Below are 21763 nucleotides of genomic sequence, written 5' to 3'. Positions count from 1 at the left end.
CCAAGGTTATCTAAATCCTTTGTGGTTCTCTGCGCAATAAACATACTTACAATACTGACTGCCATTTCTGTTAGATTTATTTAATTGCAAAAGTTGTGAAGAATCTGATGACTGACATATGCAGATGTAATCAAATTTCACATTTTAAAAAGTTTTTAACCTTTCACTGAAAAATTGTAAACCAGATCTTTCTCCTTTTAAGGCATTGATGTAAGATACAATATTGGTGGATGAGACTGGAGTCAGAGATTGATATTAGCCCTAAAGATTATGAGTTTTACTGTTCCTTGAAGTCTGTTAGCTTTTTAGTTTTTTATTTCATTCCCTCTCTCCCTCCTTCACTTCCCCTTCCTTCCTTCCTTCCTTTTCTTCCATTCATTTCTTTAACAAACATTTATATCTCTTCATTGATGACACAGGAAAAGAAATACGTCCAATGAAATTCCAGATCATCTTTTCCCCTCCTTCTACTATAGATCATATATATATAATAACTGTGGAAATAGGTTTTCTTTGAAGAAAGACTTTCTCATGAGTATAAGAATCCAAAAGCAGTTTATTCATTTAAGATGAAAGTATCTAATTTTTTTATCTTTATAAGAGGAAAAAAGTAGCTCATCAGATGCATATGAATGATATTTAATGTCTTTGAGTTACTGCAAATTCCAGTGGTACCTAAATTATAATTTCATGAGTATATGAAGCATAATGATATTTCTATGCTGTTTAAAGGTACCATACTCAATAAAAAGCTAAAAAAAGTATAATTGCTAAAAATGTTTCTTTAGTACAGTGCCCACTATTATTTGTACTTGTTAGTTTTATTACTTACATAGAGGGCTAGGTTTAAACCAAATATGTAAGGTTATATTTGTTATTGGCCAACTCCTAACATTATTATTATTATTATTATTATTATTTTGTTAGGCCATCTGTCCTATAACTCACTCCTACATAGACATTGTTTTTAACTATTTATTAAGAAATAGTGGCTGTAGTAATAAATACTGATTTGAGCCCAGCCCTGTTATATGACTTTCTTTTGTTCATGTACTTTATTAAACAATCTTCTCTATAACATAGGCTACACCTATGCCCTTATTACACAGAATTCCTAGCATTGCATATATTTGTAAGTAGATGCCTAATAAATATAATTGAAGATGTAAATGATGCTACTGGGGATTTTAATCTTCTTGGAATATTCAAATGCAATGCAATGCAAATGCCCACCATAAGTTTGTTCTATAACCTTGTGAACAGTTTGAAGGATATTAGAATTTGCCTTCAGGACATCTTTGTTTAGGTGATTTCTTTCAATCACTTAAAATTATTTTTAAAGATTTGTTTGATTTCTACCCTGATACAAGCCCATTCATTTCCATATGAAAGTCTACAAAAAACAGTGCAGCATGAAAATCCACTATTCTACAGCAACAGAAGTCCTCGTACATCAACTATGTTCCTTCTCACAATGAAAATCAATTTGCCTGGAATCTTGTGTTTCAACAGACTCTTACAGAGCTGGAGTAGGAGGTAATTACAAAGACAAGGACCTTCTGTAGAAAAGGCCTTGTACTGAGAGCCTGAACATTCATATCTATTCCTAGCTATGAGTGTACACCAATGAAGGAGAAGTTTCTGAAATTTGAAAGGAACACTTATTCTGTATGTGTATATTCTATATACTATATATATATATACACTCTATATATACAGTATATATATATACTCTATATATAAATCTATAGAATATAGCTTTGTTATTTCTGAGCCTTTTGTAATAGTTATACCTTACATGAATTAGTCGCTCAATATAGTTTTAATTTTTCCTTAAAAAATCTACTTTTGGGCATTTCTTATTAAAGAAAAATATTTAAATCATTTAAATTATATAAGGGAAAAATAAAATTAAGCAAACTGGTCAAAGCTCATAATAAGGTACTTTTTTTAAAGTTACACTCTGAAATTATTATTTTAAATAAACCTTTTAAAAGTAATTAAGTGGATATTAAACTTTATGATTCAAATGGAATTCCATTGCAATCAAAATTTATTTTATGGATACTAACTTGAAATATATAGCAGGTAGTCTCCTTAGTAAATTCATAAAATACAAATGAAATACAACTGAGTGGCTTAACTTTATTGCTGATTTCTTATAAAGATATTTAGCGTGTTTATAGATGATATATAGTGATATACAACCACATTGATCTAATTTATATATATATATATATTCTGAGTATATCCCATATATGTTACTCAAAAGTAATAGTCTGGTGAATTCCTCATATTTCTGTTGTATGTTGATATTCTAGCCAAAGAATCACCAAATAGTCATGCATTTAAACAAAAACACTAATTGTTTATGTTAAAAAAAAAAACTGATGTAAGAGTAAATCTTTAGCCAACTGTATTCTTGCAGAAGGAATAATTCTAGAAAGATGAGTAAATCCTAGATAGTTAAAGGTGTAATCCCTTAAGCCTGGATATACTTATTTTAAATACCACTGCTTGAAATCTTTTTAAATTACTTTCTTTTTTACCTTCTTAAATAAATAATACTTTAAGCTTGATGCAAACATGTCTTACCAATTCAGAGTAATCTTCACGAACTTTATCGTGAATCACTAAAGTTTCAGCTACAGATAGTGATATCGATGAAATAAGAAAAGGAGCCACATGGATCTGATGCCCAGAATTTGCAGAAACAGCTTAATCGTGTTCTTCCTTGGTCATTGAAAATAGTGTAGTGGTTCAGAGCACAACCTTCGAAAAGATATTGAATCCTAGACCTTGAATCCTAGAGCTTGAATCCTAGACTTCCCACTTCTACAATCTATTGTGGTTTGGGAAAGGTTATTCAACCTCTGCAAAATTTAGTTTTCTGAATGGTGAACATAGGGTTATAGTATCAACCGCATAAACTAGATATAAGGAATAAATTAGAAGATCTGTGTAAATCACTTAAACACCCCCTGGCAATGTAATAAATACTCAACAAATTGTGGTGATGCTCTACAAGCAGCAGATAATGACAGCAGTGTGAAAATTGGGAAAGGACAAATCAGGATAAATTTATACTTAGATGTTTAAAAGTCTGTTATTGTCTTCTCTGTATCTGGTTTTCTTTTTTTATGATGCCAGACTGTATATTGTTATCACATCAAACTTTACTTCCAATAGTAGTTCTTAACACTGCTACTTGGTTACTAATTTATACTTATTTTTATGCTTTCTAGTCCCTTCTAGATTCATTCATTTTTAGAAGTTACTTTTTTTAAAAAGATTGATAGATTGATTTGAGAGAGAGAAAGAGAGCTCATTAGGAGGGGGAAAGGGAGAAACAGATTCCCCACTGAGCAGGGAGCCCAATGCAGGGCTCCATCTTTGGGCCTTGGGATATGACCTGAGCCAAAGCCTGCAGCTTAACTGACTGAGCCACCCAGGCATCTAGAAATTACTTTTAAAAAAAAATTTAAAAAGTGAGTCTTATTAGCCAAGGAGAGCACTTAAACCTTCTATTCAGCAAACAAGTCATCATACTTAGTAGCATGTTCTTTCTAGGTACTTTTTTTCTCCTCTATGGTGTTATTTTATTTATATTATTATTATTTTTTTTCTAAGAGTTTGTACTCTTAGACTAGTATCTCCTCTATTTCCCCACACCCCAGCCTGGTAAACACTATTCTAGTCTATGTGTATGTTCTGCTCCCTTAGATTCCACCTATCAGCGATATCAAACAGCATTTGTCGGTCTCTGTCTGACTTACTTCATTTAGCATAATTTTCTCCAGGTCCATCCATATTTTTCCAAATGGCAGGATTTCCTTCTTCCTTATAATATTCCATTGTCTGTGTGTGTGCTTGGGTGTGTGTTTCATAGCTTCTTTATTCATCCATAGAAGAATACTTACCTGATTATTATGTCTTGGTTATTGTGAATAATGCTGCGATGAACATAAGGTTGGAGGTATCTCTTTGAGATCCTGTTTTTACTTCCTTTGCATGTATTCCCAGAAGTGGGATTACTAGATGATGTATTAGCTCTATGTTTAATTTTTTGAAGAACCTCCATATTGTTTTCATGGTGACTGCACCAATTTATATTTCTACCAACAGTGCACAGAGGTTCCCTTTTCTTCACATATTTGCCAACCCTTGTTATTGCTTGTGTTTTCGATAATAGCCATTCTAATAGGTGTGATGTGATATCTTATTGTGGTTTTGATTTGCATTTCCTTGATGATTAGTAATGAGCAACTTTTTATGTATCTCTGGGGCATGTGTATGTCTTCTTTGGGGAAAAAAATGTCTATTTGGTTCATCTGCCCATTTAAAAATTGGGGATATATTTTGCTGTTGTGTTATATGAGTTATTTATATACTTTGTAAGCTTTTATCAGATACATGATTTGCCAATATTTTTCCCTATTCTGTAAGTTGCTTTTTCATTTTGTTGATGGTTTTCTTTACTATGTATAAGCTTTTTAATTTGATGTAGTCCCATTTGTTTATTTTTGCTCTTGTTGCCTTTGCCTTTGGTGTCAAAATAAAAAATCATTAGTTAGACTGATGTCAAGGAACTTTCCCCCATTGTTTTATTGTTTCACATGCAGCCCTTCAGTTCTCTCAGCACCTTTTTGAAGGTATTCTTAGTCCCCATTATATATTCTTAGTTCCTTTGTTACAAATCAGTTGACCAGATATGCACGGGCTTATTTCTATTTTCTTCCATGAATCTATGTGTCTGTTTTTATGCCAACATCATACTGTTTTGACTACTCTAATTTCATAATCAATTGTGAAATCAAGAGGTATGATGCCTCCAACTTCATTCTTCTCATGATTGCTTTGGCTTTTCAGGGTCTTCTGTGGTTCAATACAAATTCTAGGGCTTTTTAAAACTTTCTGTGAAAAGGGTGTCTTGGTCAGTTGGGTGTTTGCCTTCAGCTCAGGTCATGATCCCAGAGTCCCCGGATTAAGTCTCACATTAGGCTCCCTGCTCAGCAGAGAGCCTGCTTCTCCCTCTGACCCTCCCCCACTCTTGTGCTTTCACTCTTTCAAATAAATAAATATTTTTTTTTAAAAAAAAAGGTTAAAAAAAAAAAAAAAGAAACCTACATTTAAAAATAAAAATCTGTGAAAAATCCCACTGGAATTTTGAAGGGGATGCACTGAATCTACAGATCAATTTAGGTAGTGTGGACATTTTATCAATATTAATACTTCTGTTCCATGAGTGTGGAATATATTTTCACTTTGTGTCTTCCTCAATTTCTTTCATAAATGTCTTAATAGTTTTCAATATACAAGTCTTTCACCTCCCTGGTTAAATTTTTTGCTAAGTATTTTATTCTTTTTTATGCAATGTAAATGGGATTATTTTCTTAATTTCTTTTTCTGATCATTTTCTGTTAGTGTAGAGAAACACAACTGGCTTTTTGGTTTTGTATCCTAAAACTTTGTTAGTCCTAACAGGTTTTTTTTTTTTTTTTGATGGTCTTTAATGTTTTCTATATTTAATATCATGTTATGTGCAAATGCAGAATTTACCTTTTTTCTATCCAATTTGGATGCCATTATTTATTTGTTTCTTTGTTTTTCTTGGCTAATCACTGGCTAGAACTTCCAGGACTGTGTTGAAAAAAAGTAGTGAGAGTGGGAATTCTTATTTTATTTCTGATCTTAGGGGAAAACCTTTTGGCTTTTCACCATTGAGTATGATGTTAGAGGTGGGCTTGTCATATATGACCTTTATTCTGGTGAGGTATATCCCCTCTATACCCAGTTTGCTGAGAGTTTTTATCATGAAAGGATGCTGAATTTTGTCAAATGATTTTTCTGGATCTATTGAAATAATCGTATAGATTTTGGACGGTGTGTCACGTTGATTGATTTGCAGCGTTGAACAATTCTTATATAAATTCCACTTGATCATGGTATATGATCCTTTTGATATACTGTTGAATTTGGTTTGCTTGTATTTTGTTGAGGACTTTTGCATCTGTATTCATCGGGGTTGTTGTCCTGTAATTTTCTTTTCTGATAGTGGGTTTGTCTGATTTTGCTATCAGGTTATTGCTAGCCTTATAGAATGAGTTTGGAAATTTTCTCTCTTCTGTTCTTTGGAAGAGTTTAAGAAGAATTGGTATTCATTCTTTTCTAAATATTTGGTAGAATTCAGCAGAGAAGCCCTCTAGTCCTGTACTTTTCTTTGTTGGGAGGTTTTGATAATTGATTCAACCTCCTTACTAGTAATTAGTCTGTTAAGATTTTCTACTTTTTCATGATTCAGTCTTGGTAAGTTTGTATGTTTCTGGGAATTTATCCATTCCTCTAGGTTGCCCAGTTCGTTGATATTTAATTGTTTACAATAGTTTCTTATGATCCTTTGTATTTGTGTGTTATAAGTTATAATATCTTCATTTATGATTTTATTTATTCAAATCCTCTCTCTTTTTTCCTGGTTAGTATAGCTAAGTGGTTTGTCTAGGTGGTTTTATTTTTCTTATATTTAACTCTGAAAAAGTGTATTTTTCCCTTGCCCCATACCAATAGTCTTCTCTATTACCACAAGTATTCCTGAGTTTGAAATCATTCTAATATCTAGTTGTGTGGGTTCTTTTTTTTTTTTTTTTTTGTAGCCAGTATTTGACTTAAAGTTTTCATAATACAACATGTTATAAACATTTTAAATATTTTTGCTAAACTAAAGCTGAATTCATTTTATGATTAAAAAGGTAGAAACAAATAAGAATAGAACAGGAGATGCTTTCCATCAAAATGAGGCCAAAGTTAATTATTTTATTTTTTTCTTAGACATGAAAAATCTATTGTAGGTATATGTCTCCTTTAGAGTCACTCAAGAATAAACAGAGGTAGAGATTCTCTAAATATAATTCAAAATTTACTATAAGATATTTTCTGTCCCAAAGCATCTGCATTATTTTCTAGTGTAGATACTTTATCCTCATACTTGGCCTCAGTTTCTGTCTTTAGAATCATTTTAAGTCAGATAATTGTTGTGTTGTACAGGTGATGTTCTGGTAGGTGGTGGTGGATGTATTGTCTACTAAAGTTCTTTGGCATGAAAGGGTATAGGAAGATGTTAGAATTTGTTCTTATCCTGTTCTGTAGCATATTTTCCCACTGTAAAGTTTATGCTGATGAGTTCAGGGCTGGTGGGATTTTTGGTCAGAGATAATCCAACTCTTCACATTAAACAACAAGGAAGCAGCATGTTGATGGGGACAAAGATAGTCCAAGGAAACAAAGTTAATTGTTGAAAGAAGCCACTGTTCCGAAGATGTATGCTTGTCTTTAAAAATTGTGCTGAGAATCAGCCCTAGTATTCATTTTGTTCAATGATTCATTTTTTTCCTTCTTCTAGAGCATTTCTATCATCTTCACTCATATGTGAGCTAATTGCAAAGTTTTATTTATTTCTAAATCTCTGGGACTAACAGTGCCTGGTACATTGTGCCATCATATGTAACAATCTTGTGATAGATCTGTTTTGCCAAATGTGAGTTCTACATGTTATATACTTATTTTTGGAAGGGTGTTCATTTTTTATATGCCACTTAAAACCTTTCTGTCGGGTATGCTTAAGTAACATATACAAATTAGCAATCAGTATTTATCATATTTAAATTGGAAATTAGGAAATACAAGAAGCTAAGGAACTGTTTTTTTGTTCATTTTTTCTGGTAGAGTTTACGAGGTTATTCTAGAGGGAATGTCCTTTAATTTATAAAAATATTATGGAAAAATATTAAATGCTAACTAGATCCTAGTTAGTTGACTCCCTCCCATTGCCCCCAAGAAAATCTATGTAACTTACATGTGGTTCCCAACATGTTGTGTTGCTTCTCTGTAAGGAAGTCTAAGTTTTAGTTTATACTGTGAAAAGATTTTAGTCTTGATTTCACTTCTTATGGTGACCATAGTACATAAAATGGAAGGAAATACTATTTTTGAGGATAAATTGCAGGTGTTATACAAACCATTTATTTAAAAATAAGGGGTAATAAGAAGTAACTGCAGATTTAAAAACAGCAAAGATGAGTTTCAATTCCAATTGAAGCAATTGTGGTATGAGTAAGCTGTTAATATGTATATTTATGAAGAGCTCTAATGTAATATAACTTACTTACTTTTTTAAGAAGAAAAGGAAAACATGTAAGTGAAGAGTTCCATACCCAATTTTTGGACATAAGATTATGCTACGGCAGAAAAATGAAACATTTGAAAATAGCCAATTAGTGCTTTCAGTGTTTCACTGATCATTTTTAAACTTTCGTCTCCATGTCTTAGGGCTGCCTCTCACTGTAGATATTCAGGGTTATTTTTGTAAACACAAAGCAAAGCAGACTGCTAATATAATGTGTCATAACACCTGGTTTACTGGATGTTTCAATGAAGAAAAGTGTGAATCTGGAACACTGAGTTTAAGACTACATTTTTTTTTAATCTAAGATGTACAATATCAGATAATTGTATTAAAATATTATTATTATTATTATTATTAGCTAATGTTAGGATTTTAGACTGGTAATTTAAGATAATATTTATATTTAATAAACAATTCCTATATTCATTTTTTGAGGAATGATGCTCTTTATTATTTGCTGGGGAAAAATAGATTGAAATAAGCACTTCTATAAAATTATGAAGAGTTGACTTTTCAAATGCAAATATGTTGCACCTGATATTATTTAATATTATCATATATTTCATTCATATTTTAGAATAATTTTACTATTTCTTGTTTGCAATATATGTCACTTTATTTTCATTATTTTCAAAGATAAGAGATAGAACACAGTGAAACTGTCCCCAAGCCTCAACCAATTAAGTTCTCCTATTATACAAATGGTAACATTGCAATAGCATTGTAGTAGGTAATATTACATTAATCCAATATATATATAATTCATGAGTGTAATACTATTCTATTCTTTTTTTGCTCATAGACCAGAATTTTAATTAAATACAGGCACAAAAATTAGACATGAATTTCTGAAAATGTGATTCAATTAATTAAAATTTAAGAAAATATAAGTGTATACGATAGTATCAAGTGTAAATAATTGTATTCTATATCCATAAGCTTTATGTTATTTCTGTTTAGTAGTTTTTGAGACATTTGGAGGCAACCATTGTACATCAGGTAATATATCTTTTATTTACCTGAAAGCAAACTTACTTGAAGATATTGTTTTCTTCTATTGCATATTGCATCATTTGTGTTTAGTTGAACCATGATTTCACATAGAAAATATAAATGACTTTCTGTTGCTTAATTCCATTAATTGAATATAATTCTGAGGCTCTCTCAAAGACATGGAATTTCATATTTGTTTTTACTGAAACCATTGAACTCTAGCTTTATAAGCTTTACATGGTAAGGGGGGCAATTAATTCATGGGCTTTTGCAAGTGGTAGCATTTTGCATTATATTGTCTTAAATTAACATCTGTAGACTCATTTGCATGTCCTCTCATCATCATTTCTATTTCATGATAAACATAGGTGGTGCTTTGAGTATATCAGATTTCCACACATGCTCTGTAAGGTGCTTAGCTACCACCAATAAGGAATAAGAAACAGGTCTCTACACACTTGCATTGTCAGCAAGCATGGGCAGGGTTTACAGGGGAGTCACTAATTCTAGGGGGCACCTCAAACCATGCTTTTTACTCTAAACTCTTTGAGCCTGAAGGAACTTTTGTAGTCGCTGGAGTCTTTAGTCACTGCTATAATCATGGTAGTATTTATCATGTTTAGGCAGTGCTAATTGTTAAGCTATCTAAAGCTGATATTTCTCTAGATTTAGAATGAATTAAACATTTTAAAAGTCACCCTTTTTTTCCCTTTTTTTCTTATTTTTGTCCAGAGGAAAAAATTTTTTTTTTCGGGGATGGGTAGGTAACTATGTTCTGCCTCCGTGTGTGTGTGTGTGTGTGTAGAAAACGGACATATTTATCAAGATTTTTATCAATATTCAGGGTGCTACACATTGGGCAAATAATATCACATTATGTGGCAAAATGAATTTTTATATTGGCTTCCAAAGCTAAATTAATCTCTTCTGCTATTTACTATCAGAGTATAAACATATCTAGGTATCTGATTATTTTATAAAAACAGCATTGATATATTACGTCCCTATGCAAATGAGGGGACTTGCTGCTAGATATAGGATACCTGAACTTCAGATTTTTGACTACTGGCTCTCTGTCTTAAGGGTATGCTTTTATCTAAGAATTGTGTTGTCACAAGTACTAGAGAGCCATTTCGGTGGGGGGAGATGCTCTTCTGATATATAAATGAAGCTACATTCTATAAATATATAATGAGCACATTGTGTTTTTATACCTAGCAATCTAACCAGCTTGTTTTTAGAAGCAAATAGTGAGGATTTCAACACTGCTTAAGAAAGGTCTTTACAGTTGTGTTTAGGTGTTGGAAGTTAAAGGTTTTAAAGATATCATTAGAAATTAAGTAATTGTTGTTTAGATCTGGTTTGCTTTCTTTGACAGCTGGGTTATAGTTGGTTACATATGGGTCAAAAAAATCAACATCAGGCTAAATGTAACTCTGCATCTGACACAGGAGTTCTTAAAGGAAACTAATTAATGGCCATTTTGCACTGTAAAGAAATGACTTTATACTGATATATTTGGTTTTTAGGTCAGGAATATGTCATTTAAAGCCTATATAAATGATAGTTAATGACACAATAACAACATTTTCTGAATGCTTTTTATTTTATTTTATTTTAAAGTTTTTCTTTATTTAACAGGGAGAGAGGGAACACAAGTAGGGGGAGTGGGAGAGGGAGAAGCAGCGCCCCCCCCCCCCCACCGAGCAGGGAGCCAGATGTGGGGCTCAATCCCAGGACCCTGGGATCATGACCTGAGCCCAAGGCAGATACCTAATGACTGAGCCACCCAGGGACCCCCACCCCCAGAATGCTTTTTTGAATGGTGCCTCTGAGCACAGCATGTTTATGAAAACAATCACCAAATCCTGAATATTAACTAGAAAGTATTCAAAGTAATCCCACATATTCACAGAAACCATAATTTTTCTTTTAAATAAGAAAAACTATCTTAACTAAATCTACATGTTAAAGTTTTAAACCACAGAATAAAACCAAATGTTTTTTAAAAACATTTAATAAAACAGGAGCATTGGCTAGAGTGCATTTAAGTAAATATGTTTGTCTTAAATCACATTGTGAATTAAAAACATAGGTCAGGGCAACTAATCAGAAGAACGTATGACTTATTAAACTTATTTTCCTTAGTGTGGTAAAGCAGTTAATAAAGTATTAATTAAATCTCTCATTACCTTGATTGACTTAAGATAAACCAATGTAATATATAATCTCTTCTAATGTAACAGCCTTGAGAGAGAAGGAGCACATGGAAGCTACTATTAATCTGATGAATGGACAAAGAGCTCCTGTGTGGGAGTGGGGGCAGGGGGGAAAGGTAGAGTGGGGACACTTATAAAAGGCCTGTGTTTTGGTCTCTTGCTGAAGCTGACACATCCATGCAGTGTGGATAAACAACACCTTAAAATCCCACTGTGCACCTCAGGGACCTGTGAGTTTTGATCCAGGAGGAAGCACCAGTATCCCAGTAACCATTGGCTATTTTATATACAACGGAGGATTTCACTAGGGCCAGGAATACACTGGTTCATTTCCTCACAACACTAAATGGTCTTCCCCCCACCTTTTTTTTTTTTTTTTTTTTTTAAGATTTTATGTATTTATTTGAGAGAGAGTGAGAGAGTGAGAACACAAGCAGGTCTGGGGGGTAAGGTAGAGGGAGAAGCAGACTCCCTGCTGAGCAGGGAGTGAGATGCGGGCTCCATCCCAGGACCCTGAGAACTTGACTTGAGCTGAAGGCAGAGGACAGAGCCACCCAGGAATCCCCACTAAGTGGTATCCTTTCTTCTCTTCCTGGCTTATATAAAATTATGCCTAATTTAGAAAAAAAGAAGCTAAAGTACTTATGACCTCTAAGCCTCTAACAGTTAGTAAAAGCATCCCAGGAACCATTCTGCAGCACCCAGTGAAATCTAAACTTCGTCTCTGTATTTTCTATATTGTTGACTAAAATGGGAAGATCAGAATAGTTTTGGCATTAAACAAGTTCATTTTGTTTGAGTCTCTGTTACAGAACATAACAAGCCAGAAAGTAACCAGCCTGGATTAGTTTGTGTGCTGGTGCCAAAAGAGCTAATCAGAGTCCAGCATATGGGGCATTTGAACAGGGAAATGGGTGTTAAGTATCTGGTCTGTGTTTGGACTGTTTCTGAAGCATGTGGGTTTTGCTTGGTAATCTTACAGTAGCCGGGAGGGGATACAACAGCTGTGACTATTCTACCTGTAAGTGGTCTAAATTACTCCCTTGACCTTCCCACCTTGCCCACATGAAAATTCCTTTTTGGCTTCATGCATGCTTTTCCAAACTGCTTAAGTGCTGTTTGATGAAGGCTTACTTCTAGATTTAGGAGTTAAATTGTTGCTGATGCACTACATTCCAATTCAGTGAAAACTAACTGAATATCTACTATGCATTGGGCAATGTGTAGATTATACTCATGGAGATATAAAATAAAATGGTGGTTAAGAGCAGCTCTGATCACACAGCAGATCACACAGGTTTGAATTTCACCTCCTGCTATTTTCGAGTGTAGAAAATGCAGTTAGACAACAGGCATCTATGTTTTATATAATTCATTGTCCTCACCTGTAAAATGGGAAGTTTAATAGAGGTTAGTATGATGAGTACTGTTAAATGAATGAACACACATCTCTACATTTTGGAAAGTCTTAGATTCCTTCATTTTTTCTCTATATTCTTTGCTCAGGTGATCTTATCTAATCCTTGTGACTTTAAATACTATCTATAATCTGATAACTCTCAAATTTATATTTCAATGTTTGGCTCTCTCCTCTGAAATGTACATTTTTACACCCAGCTCATACTGAAATCCTGATTTTATGCTCCCAACAAACCTGTTTTTTTTTTGTAATTTTCCCTGACTCAGCAAATGGCAACTCCATTCCCACCAGTAACATACGCCATTATATTTGGAAATAATTTTTAAATCTTCTTCTTTTCTCTTACACCAACTATGTGATCTGTCAGCTGAATCTGTCAACTCTACCTTTAGATTGTATCCGGAATCTGAGCACTTCTCCGCATTTCTACTGATACTTTCCTAGTCTAAGCCACATCATCTCTCAACTTGATTGTTAACAGGAGCCTCCCACTAGCATCTATTTTTGGCCCCATTTAGTCTCTTTTGAATGTAACAAAGTGATTCTTGTGAGTAAAATCTTAACACTCCTCTGCTGGGAAAAACCAAAAACCTTACCAGCTCTTCTAAGGCCCTACCCGAACCTCATCCCCTACACTGACCTCCCTGTTCTCAGCGCCTACAAAACTCCCTCCTTCCACCTCCATGACCTTGTTGCTCTTTCTTGGATGAGTCAGGCATGCTTCTGCCTGTGAGTGTTTGCACTTTCCTATTTCCTCTACCTGGAATGCTCTTTCTTCAGATGGAGCCCCCTCAAGCTCCCTCCATCAGGCCTGTGCACAAAGGTCACCTTCTCAGTGAGCAGTTCCCTGGCCATTCTATTAAAATTACCACCTAACTCCTAGCACTTTTCTTCCCTGCTTTATTTTTCTGCATAACAATAACCACCACTCTCATACTACCCATTTACTTACCTGTCTATTTTCTCTAATAGAATGTCACTTCCAAGAGAGGAGGGATTTTTGCCTCTTTTGCTCACTGCTGTGTCCACAGAATTTACAGTAGTGTAATAAACATTTTTTTTTTTTTTTGGTCTGGTTGAATGAATTTATTCTGTAAGGATTTTCTGGAAACTGAATATACAGCATTTGATTAGGTGGTGTTTGGGATATAAAGAGGGGATAAACATTCTCCATACCTTTAAAAAGAGGTTAAAATATAAATTAGGAAATGCAGTACACAAATATCTGCAGTATAAGTATATAAATGGCAAAAAATTAGAAGTAAATGCTAAGAGAAATAAGGTAGACTTCAATGAGAATGGACTTTAAGAATGGACACTGAATATATAATTGGATTTCAACCAGGGGAGATGAAATGAGAATTGGAAGATTGCTAAAACAGAAGGAATAGGAAGGAAATCTATGTAGAAATAGAAAAGGTAGATTTTGTAGAGAGAATAGTGTCCATTACAGTTTAGAAAGAGTATGGATCATACACATAAAGGGAGTAGAAGATGGTGGTTATGTACCTTCACATATAGTTCCTAACAAATGGAAGCTTCTGTGCACACATTCCCTAGGCAGGGGAAACTTTGGTTTCCATGTTACTCATCCCCATTTCTAACCTCTCCTTTGTCATAGCCAATGAAATCAGTAGTGGGCAGAGGCCTATGAATTGGTATGGAAAGCCCTGTTCTCTGAAGAGTAGGGATCACTCAGGTAAATCAGGTTTTGTCTCTTGGGAACTTGAACGATGAAATAAGGAGACAATCAGGCAAAAACTATGGGAACGTAATGGAAAGGTTATCAGGCAGAGAGAGAACATGAGGAAACATTAGTTTGGCAGAGACTGTTGATACTCAGAAATATAAAGAAGCTCAGAGGAAGCAAATGGCTAGTGAATGTTTAAGAAGAAACTGATGGAGGAGAGAAAATAATACATAGAATAAAGGGTAGCCTTGCTGGTAAAAGGATAACAGGTCAAAAAACACCCTGAGAGAAGCCAGGACTTAGTGAATACCTAAGCCATGTTAATGGAGGTGCATTAAAATCAAGATTTACAAACTCCTGCTCTTACTGCTTTGGAGCAAAAAGTTGAGAGCTACATGGATCTTAGATAATTTAAAATTTATTGTTTTGGTTCCTGTGAGAGTCTCTCACCTTATGAGACTTGCAGCTATATCACATACCCCATCATTTAAGACTGCCTAAGTGAGTTGCTGATACTTGCAATTCAAAGATCCTTGCACAAACCATTTGCCCTCTTGTCATTAACCATCTGCCTTCTGACCTCTGATGTACCAGGTAAAGTGGGCTTGCTAGATATCCTTCAAGGATCTCTATAGAAATGAAAATGACTATGACTTTTTTTTTCCTATTGGATGTTTGCTTGTCTGTTTTCCACGTAGAGTGGTATTCTCAGAAAGTAACGCATTGTTCTATTTTGACAGCTGGAGACAAAAAGCTAGTTTGGTGAAAACTTACGCAATTGACTCTCCCCCCCACCCCTTTCATTTCATTTGGTGCTTTTGTTTGAAGTTGTATGTTTTGTCCGTGAAAGATGCTACCATCCTGGAAAGATGGGAATTTAATTGCTCTCATCAAACATGCTGCCAAATAAATTGCTTGCTCTGGCAGAGAAAATTAGAAGTAGCTTTAATATGAGCAAAATCTTTTTAATATGGCAGATTTTATATGATATAGAAGTATATAACTAGATTTCTTTATATCACATGCCATCTGTCATTGACTATTGGCATGATGGCTGCAGTTGATGTTATTATGTGGAGGAATACAATGATAAATGGATCATGTTTTGCATGTGTGTACGATTTTCTAAATTTTCTCTTAAAGAAAAAAAATTAAAATATTGTCATATTTTGACATAAATTTGTATTTATAAGGTAGAGGGATATTTTAATCCTACTTCATTTGTAATGCTTACTTTTACTTTCCTGGACTTAGTGAAGCAAAGCAGGTCACTTAAATGCAATATTAAAATAAATTGAAATTTCTCCTCTCAGTTGTTTTCCTCATCTAGTCAAACATAATTCGAACTACTTTCTGTGTTCATAGAATTTATTTCTTTTCCTTTGGAGGAAGGTTTTGTCCTGTAAGGCAACACATACTTAAAGTTTTTAAGTAAAAATGGTCTAGTTTCATGTAATTTTACAGAACTAATATTTTTCGTGAGGGTACTACTGAAGTCTGCTGCTTTGTTCTACATCAGGAAATATTTTCTTAGTATTAGAGGACAGTAGCAAAACTAACGTTTTAAAAATGCCATAAAAAATCTAGATACAGGGAAACTCCTTGAACAAAATCTGGAAAAACAAAGTCAAAGAGAGAAGTCATTTGTTTTCGGCACATGAATCAACATCAAAGTTATTGCTAGCTGCTTCTACACTGCACTGTTGCTTAAATTTTTAAATATTTTTAAAGAAAAAAAGCAGACAAAATTGATATCAGCATAGTCATCTAATATTATAACAATGTTACCTAGAAGACAGAGAGAAAGAACTGACATAATGGATTATATAACAAGACATTCACAACCATCAGATGCAATAATTATTTATAAACACATGCACACATATGTCAGAAATTGCAAAAATGCAAGATTATGGCATGTTACATGCCGAAATTCCAATAAATGGGGATGTTACTACAGGAAGGAGGATTATTTTCAGGAGACCAACATTTTCATTTTCCTGAGCTCTGAGTAAGGATCTTTTTTCATTTGAAAAGTGAAGTAGAGGAATCCTCCACACAATACTTACTTCTCAGCTATGTGAATAATTGAACAAGTTTATAGTAATGTGTTGAAACATCCTCAGTCATGATTATAATCTAAAAATTTGGGATTTTTCAAAAGTAATTAACATAAATAAATTACTAAAATCTTTGAATGTCAGAAATTTGCCCAGTAATTACTATTGCATTTTCAAAAATGACTTGTTGATTCTGAGACTATGTATTTAAACTCTAAAGCAGTTTTTTTTTATAAAATTAATTTTGAAATGTAAATGTTGCATATATGTATTTACAGATGTATGTGAATGTGTGTGTATGTATGTTGAATGTGTACGAATGTGAGTCTGCTGGTCTATTATGATAAGATGACTTCATGTGTTTATTTATTCGATCATTTAATCATTCAACAAATAGTGTCTACAGTGCCCAGGTACTGTGCTAGCGTATAATGATGAGTAAGTTACACATCTTAATCTCAATCAATTTATGCTCTAAAGGAGGTCCAATACAGTTAAGAGACAAATACAGTATAATGAGGTAAATATTACACAGTATATTCATAAGATAGTATCCATTGGCAGTAAGAATACATGGACAATGTTTGATGTTGGGGACTAGTGAATTGGGTCCTTAGGCAGAGAGTATAAATGACCAGATCCAGCCATGCTGTGGACCAAACTAACAAAAACCTTTGTCTCCACAAACAAAAACTGGTAAATAACTTTAAACAAAAAAGAAGTTTTTTTTTTTTTTAATTAAAAAATAAAACTAAGAGGGGAAGGAAGAAGGCACTTAAAAGCAAAGCTGTAACAATGTTAGGTGCCATGATAAGGCAGTGCAGGGTTTTGGGGTTGGGATTTGGGACATTAGTCCTGAAGCTAGGCTTTGCAGCTAGGCACTTGGGCTTTAATTCCCACTCAAAAATAGGAAACAATAGGTTGGAATAGAGCATGAATTTGAAGCTGAGATCTCCACATAAAGCTCTAAGCTATAATGTGGAAGGGCTGAATCCTCCAGGGAACAGGAACTAAAATCTCTACCTACAAGGACACAGAAAGAAGTAGAAGGCATAATGCTGCCCAGGGCTCTGAATGGAAAACAAAACAAAACAAAACAAAACAAAGCAAGAAAGAAAGGAAGAAGAGAAAACATGTTTCTATTAAAATATCAAAACTCAAAACTTGTTTCATGTAGAATATAGTATACAAATTTCACTCTTTTCATAGTACAGAGATTTCTAAGTAGACCCTGTAACATAAAAATTCTTCTTAGGACAATGAAATCCTTTGGACATCTGGCAGAAGAAAATACAAATGCAAAACTACTCTGAAGGAATATGTCCAACCCAGCTGTATACAGAGTCTCATAGAGAAAAACAATTCCCACTCAGAATGAGCCCAAACCCCACCCCATACCATAACAAAAGTCATCCAACTTGAGGGAGAGTTAGAAATCACAACAAAGAAGACAGTCAGAATCTCTGAGAACTTGATTTAACGAGACAATCTGGAAAAAGATTAACATATGAATATAAGCTTAATGATGACAAGAATCTTGTTGTCCATTATATATTATTTTCAAAGATTTTATTTATCAGAGAGAGAGACAGAGAGAAGGGGAGAGGACACAAGCAGGGAGAGGGACAGATGGAGAAGCAGACTCCCTGCCCGCCCCCCACAGTCTTAATCCCAGGACCCTGGGATCATGACCTGAGCCAAAGGCAGCTTAACCAGATGAGCCACCCAGGTGTCTCATTGTTGTCTGTTATATTCACTGTTGTATCCACTGTGCTAAGGATAATTCTAGAATTTGTTGAATGGATTAGTATATTTAAAACAAAGATTTTAAAAGGGAAATAGAATTTATTAAAAAAAAGACAAGGGGCCTCTAGGTGTCTCAGTTTATTGACATTCGATTCTTGATTTTGGCTCAGGTCATGATCTCAAGGTCATGAGATGGAGCCCCATCATGATCCTCACTCAGCAGGGAATCTGCTTGATATTCTCTCCCTCCCCCTCTACCAGTCACCCAGCATGTGCAGATGTGCACACTTGTGTACACTCTGTCAAATAAATAGATAGATAGATATCTTTAAAAAACAGACAAGACAGGAAACAAACAGGCAAAATTGGAAAGAAACTAAGTGTTCTAGAAATGAAAATTATATTATTCAAATTTAAAAACAAGATTAGGGCTATAAGGAAAATTTAAAGATATTTTAAATTTTCTTTAAATTTCCCATTCTCAAGAAAAAAAGATCTGGGGGCAATTCCCCAAACACGGCACAAGTGAAGAAGAAATAGAACATATGGGGAAAAAATTAAAGATATAGAGAGCAAAATGACAAAATTTACCCACCTATTCATCTGAAATAGGATTTCTGAAAGGAGCTGAGAAAATGAGAAAGAAGTAATACTTAAGGAGCTAATGATTGAGAAATTTCCAGAATTCATGAAATATATTAACCCTCGGACTGAAAACCACATGAGTTTGAGCACGTAAAAGTCAATGTATAAATACTACAAAGAAATGAATTATAACTACTTGAACAATAGATTGTAAAAGCAATATTGGAGGCTAGGTAACAAGAGAATGGTATCTTCAAAGTGCTGAGAGGAAGTAATTGTCAGACTAGAATCCTAAATTAAAATTGCTAAATTGTTGATGAAAATTGAGGTTAAATTGAAGACACTTTCAGAAAAACAAATACTTCAGAGGTTTCTATGCACAGATACTCTCTAAACTACTAAGAACGTACTTAAGGGAGAAATTGAAACCAGGTAGAAAAAATGCGAGACATTATGAACAATGGTGAGCAAAGAATTAGTAAGCATATAGACAAATATTAATAATTTGCTCTAAAAATAACTTTGGGGCAGCTAAAATGAAAATAGAAATAAAATACAAGGGTATTGTTGGGGAAGATCTGTACACAAGCATTCTCAGGTCTTTGTGCTAGGGAGGAGAGCAGGAATTTCATTAATGTTCTGTTTCATTAGGATAAAACATGAATGCAACTTAAAATATAAATGTAATCAGTGGCTCCACAGCTCAGGGGTTAGAGTACTGGTCTTGTAGACATAATCGGAATATAAATGGATACAACCTCGAAGCTAATAGATGAGCAATGGGAGAATTAAAAATCGATTAGGTCATTGATAAGAAAAAAGGTATAAAAAGTATAAATTAAAAGTAAAAAATACAGTCTAAACACAGAAAACTCTACATTATATGTCAATACCTGAAAGCCAGGGAAAGCAATCACTTTGGGAGCTGCAAGTAGTTCAAGGTGGCTTAAGAGGACATAAGCTGTGGTGTGCAAGGGGTGTCATTAAGATGAAAAATTAGGGTGTAAAGCAAGATGAGGCTAGAAAGGAGATGAGGAGCCAGCCACACACACACACACACACACACACACACACACACCATCATATTTCATACCAGAAGCTGCAAAAGTGTTTTAAGAGAAGCGGAGCAGCCAGACTTACGTGCACTGAAACATCAACGCTGCCATGTACAACAACATTATGAACAACGGTGGACCTTGAAGATGTTAAGTGAGATGAGCCAGAGAAAGACAAATCCCATATGATCTTACTAATATGTCAAATCTAAAAAAGCAGGTCTTGTAGAAACAGCCGAGGATGGTAGTTACCAGGGGCTGAGGGAAGGGGAATGAGGAAGATGTTAAATGGATAAAGACACAACTAGAACTTGGATGAGTTCTGGAGATCTAATGCACAGCATTGTTACTGTAGTCAGCAATAGTTATTATAAACTTCAGAGTTGCTTAGAGACCAGATCTTTAATGTTCTCAGCACACACATACACACACACATTATAATTATGTAACATGAGAGAGGTGTTGGCTAAGGCTATTTTGGTAATCATATCATAATATATAAACGTATCAAATCAGAAGTTGTACACCTTAAACTTATACAATGTTTTATGTCAATTATATCTCAGTTAAAAAAAAAAGGACAGATGATTTTGCCTGCAGTGAACAATATGTGGGAAAGACAGACTTGAGATAAGAACAGCAGGTAGGCTAATGAAACCCATAAATGGCATGATATAAGATGGTGGCAGCAGGAACAAAGGCAGTGACAGAAACAAAGCCGAAAAATTGGTATAATTTAGAAAAGTGTGTGAGTGATGAAAGGGGAGGAGAAATAAAAGATGAAACCAAGGTTTCAGGCTTGGATATTGGAGTGGTGAAAAGGGCTGAGATTCACTGAGACACTGAACAGGTAATGGTTTTAAAGGTTGTGAAGTTGTCAGAAGCTTGAAAGAGGCCATGTTGGGAGTATTTGCACTGCAGAAATTGCCAAAAGATACATTCAGAGGTGGTTTTTATTTTTGAGTCCTAGTTTACCAACATATAACTGAGATTTGGATGTCGGTTTTAGAAGTACTGATTGGACATCCAAATAGTGATGGTTAGTAGAAAATAGATTGAAGGTATTTGGAGCTCAAGAGAAAGGTTGTTTGGAGATAGGAAATTTGGTCATAGGTATTTTGGGTAACTGAATTATTTATTTATTAACTCAATTTATTTACATATTTGGAGAGAATATTCATAATAATCTGGATAATGATAATTTTTTAACAAATATTCTGAAGTACTTCTGAAAAGTGGATTGATTTTTGCTGATTTTGAAATATATATTGTATATAGAATTAAATGGACTTTTCTGTCTAAATAACATACTTAGGATGCACTTGGGCATCATTTTTCATTTTTACAACAGTGTATTTGAAAAAGCTCTGGTTCATTTTTCCTTGATGTGTGCTTCTGTTTAATATTATCTCATTTAAAAAGTTAATTCTGTGATTGACTGCACCAGCTCTCAGTTTATTTTCTCTCAGGTCTAAATCCAGCCTTCATTTTCCCACTTCGACATACTGGAGCTGGACCCTAAAGACATTTCTCCTTTGTTAGATGACTCAATATTAGGTTTTGTCAACAGAGGACACTGGAGGGCAGTGTAAGTTATAGCTGAAGAAAGGGCTTCTCCAGTTCTGAACTTTTCAGAACTTCTCCAGTTCTGGTGTGACTTCCTTTTAGCATGGGGATAGGTAGGTAAGAACCCTGTGGTGCTGGCCCTTCAGGGAGTTTCTCCACTCAACTCTTGGAGACTTTCTGCAGCACCCCAATAGTTATAGACTGATCCCAGCCCATGCCTCCCATCAGGTAGCTTCCTGTGTACTAGCTC

General features: G+C 34.3%; 1 protein-coding gene across 2 annotated transcripts in view; it reads left to right on the top strand.

Annotated features, from left to right (window-relative positions):
• Positions 1–21763, top strand: part of LOC111158270 (glutamate ionotropic receptor kainate type subunit 2) — a 655816-nt gene that overhangs the window by 189272 nt on the left and 444781 nt on the right. The window lies entirely within an intron of this gene.

This window comes from Enhydra lutris, unplaced genomic scaffold (genome assembly GCF_002288905.1).
Source record: "Enhydra lutris kenyoni isolate GAN:26980312 unplaced genomic scaffold, ASM228890v2 scaffoldscaffold58, whole genome shotgun sequence".
In the NCBI taxonomy this organism is placed as follows: Eukaryota; Metazoa; Chordata; class Mammalia; order Carnivora; family Mustelidae; genus Enhydra; species Enhydra lutris.
This window is presented reverse-complemented; position numbering and strand designations above follow the sequence as displayed.